We start from the raw sequence: 5,895 nt of genomic DNA, 5'->3' as shown, positions 1-5,895 counted from the left end.
GGGGCGCCTGGGTGGCTCAGTTGGTTAAGTGTCTGACTTGGGCTCAGGGCATGATTTCACAGTTTGTGGATTCAAGCCCTGCACCCAGCTCTCTGCTGTTGATGTGAACTCTGCTTTGGATCCTCTGTCTCCCTCTCTCTCTGCCCCTCCCCCATACCCCTCCCCCACTCTTACTCGCTCAAAAATAAATAAACATCTAAACCATTGTTTAAGAGGTAGGGCAACCATTCTCAGAGTCCATTCTCAAGACAGATCCTCACTGTCTTCCCACAGGCCTTGCAGACTCTGTTAAAGGGCCGTGGTTTTTTCAAAGGACAATTGTCAGTTGGTACAACAGGTTATGTAAAGCAGAGGCTGCTGCCAAGTGCTAAACACATTTGACTTCACAGGTAGTAATTACAGAACCAGGTCTGGCATGGACTAGAGTCTTCTCTTTCCACGTGAGCAAACTGAGGTCCAAAGAGGGGCAGGCAGTTGCATGGTTGCTCAGCTAGGTTATGGCGTTGAGACTGGAACTTAAGTCTTCTGATTTGGAGCCCAGATTGCTAGTTTTCCTCCACTAGCAATTAAATATGAAGAGCTATATTCTCCAGAAGGGCAGCAGCCCCTGCACATAGGCCAAAGTGGGTCCCAGGCTGGTGGCCTGATGCTTGTTGCAGTGCCTTTGGCCCTTGGCTTCTTGTAGACCCTGTCCTCAAGCAAATACTCAGGCTCTACCCCCCACCCCACCTCCACCTGGTCCCCCAGAAGGACATAGAGGGTCAGAAGCTTGGCCTACCTTTTGAAAAGCTGCTGGGACCTCCTAGCTAAGCATTGTCTTAAGGACCATTGCTAGAGCTAAGGCAAAGCAGAAGAGAGGCAGGAAGGAAGTGGGAGGTGAGAAGTAAGGGAATGGGGTGGAGGTGAAAAGGAAGATAAGAAGAAAGTGGGTCTCAGGTGGCCAGGGCAGCACGCTGGCTCAGCTGCTGGGAGCGTTCCCAAGTTACAGGCTTCTTCCTTCCGGTCTTCAGATGCCTCCGGTCCTGCCTCTGTTCACTGCCTTCTGTCCCATCCTCCTGCTCTGGCATTTCCCCAGGCCACATCTGCACGGACCACACCTGCTCTGTGCCTGTCCACATTCCCTGCTACTCCTTTTTTCCTGCCATTTACTCTCCAGGTCTCTAGACATGATTAATTTAAAAGGTGTGTGTGTTTGTATTCATTCATTGTAATTTTATTGAAACAACTGGAAAAGAGTCTATGCCTTTAGGTGGTGTGAAGTAACTTCTAGAAAGAAAGAAAGAAATTGTGACGGCTTTGCTGAACTGGAGAAGATGCATTTAGGGAAGGGATCCAACAGTCTCCTCGGGGTCCGAGCCCTACGGATAATTTTAAAGAAAAGTTTTCTGGAAAGAAAACACACGTGCCAAAATTAGTTGAAAAACATAACAACTTTTCACTGCAATTTTACTTATGGATATTATTTTTAAATGTTTCAGTTCATGAAAGCCAGAAAACATATATTCCCTCTGGAATAGATAATCTTCAAAATATTTTCAAAACTAACTCCTTTGAAAAATTGCTCTCAGAAGGATTTAATAATGAGTGTTTTCAGAATTTATAATTATATGAACAGGGCAGGGGATGAAAACACACGACTTATTTAGCAAGAGTGTGCTAGCCACTTTATAAATGAGTTTTAAATGCTTGCATATGCGTCTTAGCCTCAGAGAAATATGACTTTTCTATGACTTAGAGCTACATTTTTACATTACGAGCAACAACAACAAACAGAAAGCCCTTTCCTTATTGTTGAAAATTTCTGTCAAGACTTGTTTTGTGTTCCATTTCTTCATGTGAAATTCTATCCACCTCAGCTTGGCAGAACCCCAATGTGTGTGCTTAACCCAAAAATAAACAAAAATGACTGAGGGATCTACTGTGGGCCGGCTAACATCGTAGGCTGTTTTCACCAAAATGGAACCTGCTGTGCTCCTGCAGCTTATCATTCGCCCATCTTCCATGTTTACTCATTGCCTGGATGTTGTCTCTAGCTGTGTGCCCTGTGGCCTCGCAGTGGCTGTAAACTCTGAAAGCCAGGATTATATTTTCCTAACCAGGACCATGGTGCACAAGAGGAGAAAAACCTATAAAGAACAGTTTCCTATAAAACGAAATAGAATTTGAGGCGGGGGCACTTGGGTGGCTCAGTTGGTTGAGCATTCGACTTCAGCTCAGGTCATGATCTTGTGGTTTGTGGGTTCAAGCCCCACGTTGGGCTTGCTGCTGTCAGCCTGTAGGGAGAAGCCCCCTTCAGATCCTCCGTTCCTCTCTTTGCCCTTCCCCCCCATGTGTTCTATCCCCAAAATTAATAAATGTTTTTTAAAAAAGAAATACAATTTGGCATTTAAAATTTTTTTAATGTTTATTTCTGAGAGAGAGAGAGAGAGAGAGAGAGAGAGAGAGAGAGAGAGAGAGAGAGAGAATGTGAGTGAGGGAGGGGCAGAGAGAGAGGGAGACAGAATCTGAAGCAGGCTCCAGGCTCTGAGCTGTCAGCACAGAGCCTGATGTGGGGCTGGAATTCGTGAACTGTGAGATCATGACCTGAGCCAAAGTCGACTGCCCAACCGACTGAGTCACCCAGGTGCCCCTAGAATTTGGTATTTTTAAAAGAAAAAATTAATATTAACATTAAAGAAAATGTTTTACATGTTTCATAGCCCTATCAATTGCTGCAAAGGAATTTTGTAATGTTCTGTCACCAAGGTCATTCATTTCCTGCACTGTGACAAACCCTAGGCAGGATTGTTTAATAGAGTAAAGGAAGCATATTATCTAAACTAAGGGGGTACTGCAGGCTATTGGTGTCCCCTCTCACCTTGAACTTTTGCCCTGCATATTAAATTGCAACTGTGTAGTGGTAAAAAATTTTCAATCTGGATTATAAATTGAATTTCACAATGAGACAACTCACGATGGGAGTGAGTTAGCATGTAAATCTGAATTGTGAACTAGAAAAGTTTTAACTAATCGAATTTTTAAGTATTTAAAAAAATTTATGGCAAATATACATACATAAAATGTACTATTTTAGCCATTTTAAAGTGCACAGTTCAGTGGCATTAAGTACTCACAGTGTTAGGCAACCGTCACTACAATCCATTCATTCCCAGAACTTTTCCATTACCCCAGACTGGAGCTTCAGTGCCCACTGATTAATAATTCCCCGTCCCCACCTCTATGAATTGGCCTATTCTAGATACCTAAAATATGTAGAATTATACAACATTTGTCCTTTGTGTCTTGTTTATTTCACTCGGCATGTTTTCAGAGTTCATCTGTGTTATAGCATGTGTCAGAATTTAACTCCTTTTTAAGGCTAAATAATAGTCCATTGTATGTAGATACCACATTTTGTTTATCCACTCATCTGCCCCTGGACATCGGAGTTGTTTTCACTTTTTGGCTACTTTGAATACTGCTGCTTTGACCACGGGGTTTACAGCTATCTGTTTGAGTTCTTTTTTTTTTCCAATTATTTTGGGTACACGCCCAGAACAGCAGTTGCTGGGTCATATGGGTAATTCTATGTTTAACTTTTTGAGGAGCTAATCTTGTTTTAACACTAAGAAGGCACATTACATTTCTGTGAGTTATCCTTGCTCAAACCTCGAGAGTGAACCCCAAGCCTTGTGCACTGCTGCCGGTCTCCCTTCCTGAGCAGGTGCATCTTGAACAGCGACTCTGCCAGTTAGAGGAAATCACAGCATTTGAAGGGGACTTCCACCCCTTAGCGTAATAAAATTAATGAAGAATTCTAGGACAGGGTAAAAGGCACTAAGGAGGAACCAAAAGCTTCAGAGGAATTAGGAAAGGCATTTGCAAAATAGTTCTAAGATAATGGAGCATGGAGGAATGTTGTCATCGTTTGGTTCCAAGGCCGATGGCAAGTCTGGGCAGGCTGAGAACCACCAGGTGGGACAGGATGGGGCGGACCTGCCACAGCACTTTCCAGGTGCCGTCCCAGTAAGCAGGGGTCTGTGTTGGGTCTGTACTCATTAAGAACTCCCTGCTCCCCACTCTCTCCAGTCCTGGTAACCTCTATTAAGTTTTCTGACTCTAAGAATTGGCCTATTTTAGGTATCTTATGTCAGTAGAATCACACAATATTTATCCTTTTGTGACTAGCTTATTTCATTTAAGCAAATAAGGGTCTGAACTGGGAAACACTGGGTGTGTTGGGGGTGGGGGAGGTGATGCATGGAAGATCAGACATCAAAAGGCCTAAACTTAGAGACTGCTTGACACATATAAATTACTGTACTTATCAATGCAGTATTTAAAATTTTTTTTAAATGTTTATTTATTTTTAAGATAGAGACAGAGTGTGAATAAGGGAGGGGCAGAGAGAGAGGGAGACACAGAATCTGAAACAGGCTCCAGGCTCTGAGCTGCCAGCAGAGAGACCCCAATGTGGGGCTCCAACTCACGAACGGCAAGATCATGACCTGAGCCGAAGTCGGACGCTTAACTGAGCCACCCAGGCAACCCTTATCAATGCAATATTTACCCAGTGTTTGAGATTTAACTTTCCTTCCATCTAATCCATCCTTCCATCTCTGCCAGACAAATCTAAAATCACCACTTGGCACATGACCACTCCCGGTTTAAACTCTCCTCTCTGGCTTCCCATTATTTATGACCATTACCTCCCAAGGTTGGATAAGAGTAGCTCCCAAAGCCACTCTCCTGAGAGGCAGGAAAACACTAGATAGACCTGGGGGGGGGGGCGGGGAGGAACTCTGCAGCACCAATTCTACTGGAAAATATTTGGGAATAAGTATGACTTTTACATCAGAACAAACATGGGGGATATTATAGAGTCCAATGTTTGCATGCAGTTTAAGGACGGAATGCTGACCTTCAACGAAATTTGGAGCTTTGTATTTAGGCCCAAACTTACAGAGGAAGTTGACCTCCTTGGGCATCAGGGCACCACCTGGGCAGAGTCTGGGAGGGGAAAGGGGCATGCATAAAGATTAAATTGCAAACTCCTTAATCTGGGCAGTCAGAACTATCTCCAGCCTGGCCTCTGGGGGTACCACTTTGCTCTTTATTCCTTAACTGCTTCTGTTTTCAGTAAAGGCACTCTGAACTTTTGGACAGGTACCCATCTCTGTCGCTTCTTCTGGCGGGTTAACACCTCTGTGAGTCAGTTTACTCATCCGGATAACAGTAGGGTTGTGGGGACAATTATGTGAGTTAGTTAACAGGGTAATTTAGTGCAGTGCCTGGCTAGCAGTGTTCTCGCTCTGCATTAAGGCATGCTCTTACTATCGACTTTTAGGTGAAGACCGCCTCTTCTCCTCTTGCCTATAAACCATTCCGGTCTTAATCCATTCGTCGTGGCCCAGTTCAAGGACCTGTCCCTTCTCACGCGCTGTCTGGGAAAGCTCCCCTATTGCTACCCGTAATTTCAGAACCAGCTCAGCTGAAGGATACGGTGAAAGCCTGCGCATCTGTTTTTGAGTGTATCAGTTTAGCTTCAAGGAAACCGCCAACGTATCGAGATAAGGATGAGGAAAGGCAGCGGCATATTGTCCAGTCTCGAATGCTTGAATACAGCAAAGCATGTACGCTTTAATGTTTTAATGAGGGAAAAGTGGGCTTTACATGTGCCTACACGCCCCACACGCCCTCCCTTCTCGATCAAGCGCGTCTCCTCTTACTACACCGGCGGGCGCCTCCGTCGCTCTACAGGCAAGCATGCTGCTGGAGGTGCGACTTTGGGAGGGCCAGATGGCCAAGGCAGGATCTCACCATACCTGCTCTCTTAGCATTCAAAGTAATCTCGGGTCCTCCCCGCCCCTCCCCGTGGCGCCAGGCTGCTAAGAAAATAGAGGAGACCCTCCCACT

Source organism: Suricata suricatta, chromosome 5, assembly GCF_006229205.1.
Source record: "Suricata suricatta isolate VVHF042 chromosome 5, meerkat_22Aug2017_6uvM2_HiC, whole genome shotgun sequence".
NCBI classification, from domain to species: domain Eukaryota; kingdom Metazoa; phylum Chordata; class Mammalia; order Carnivora; family Herpestidae; genus Suricata; species Suricata suricatta.
The sequence above is the reverse complement of the archived record's forward strand: the minus strand, read 5'-3'. Positions refer to the sequence as shown.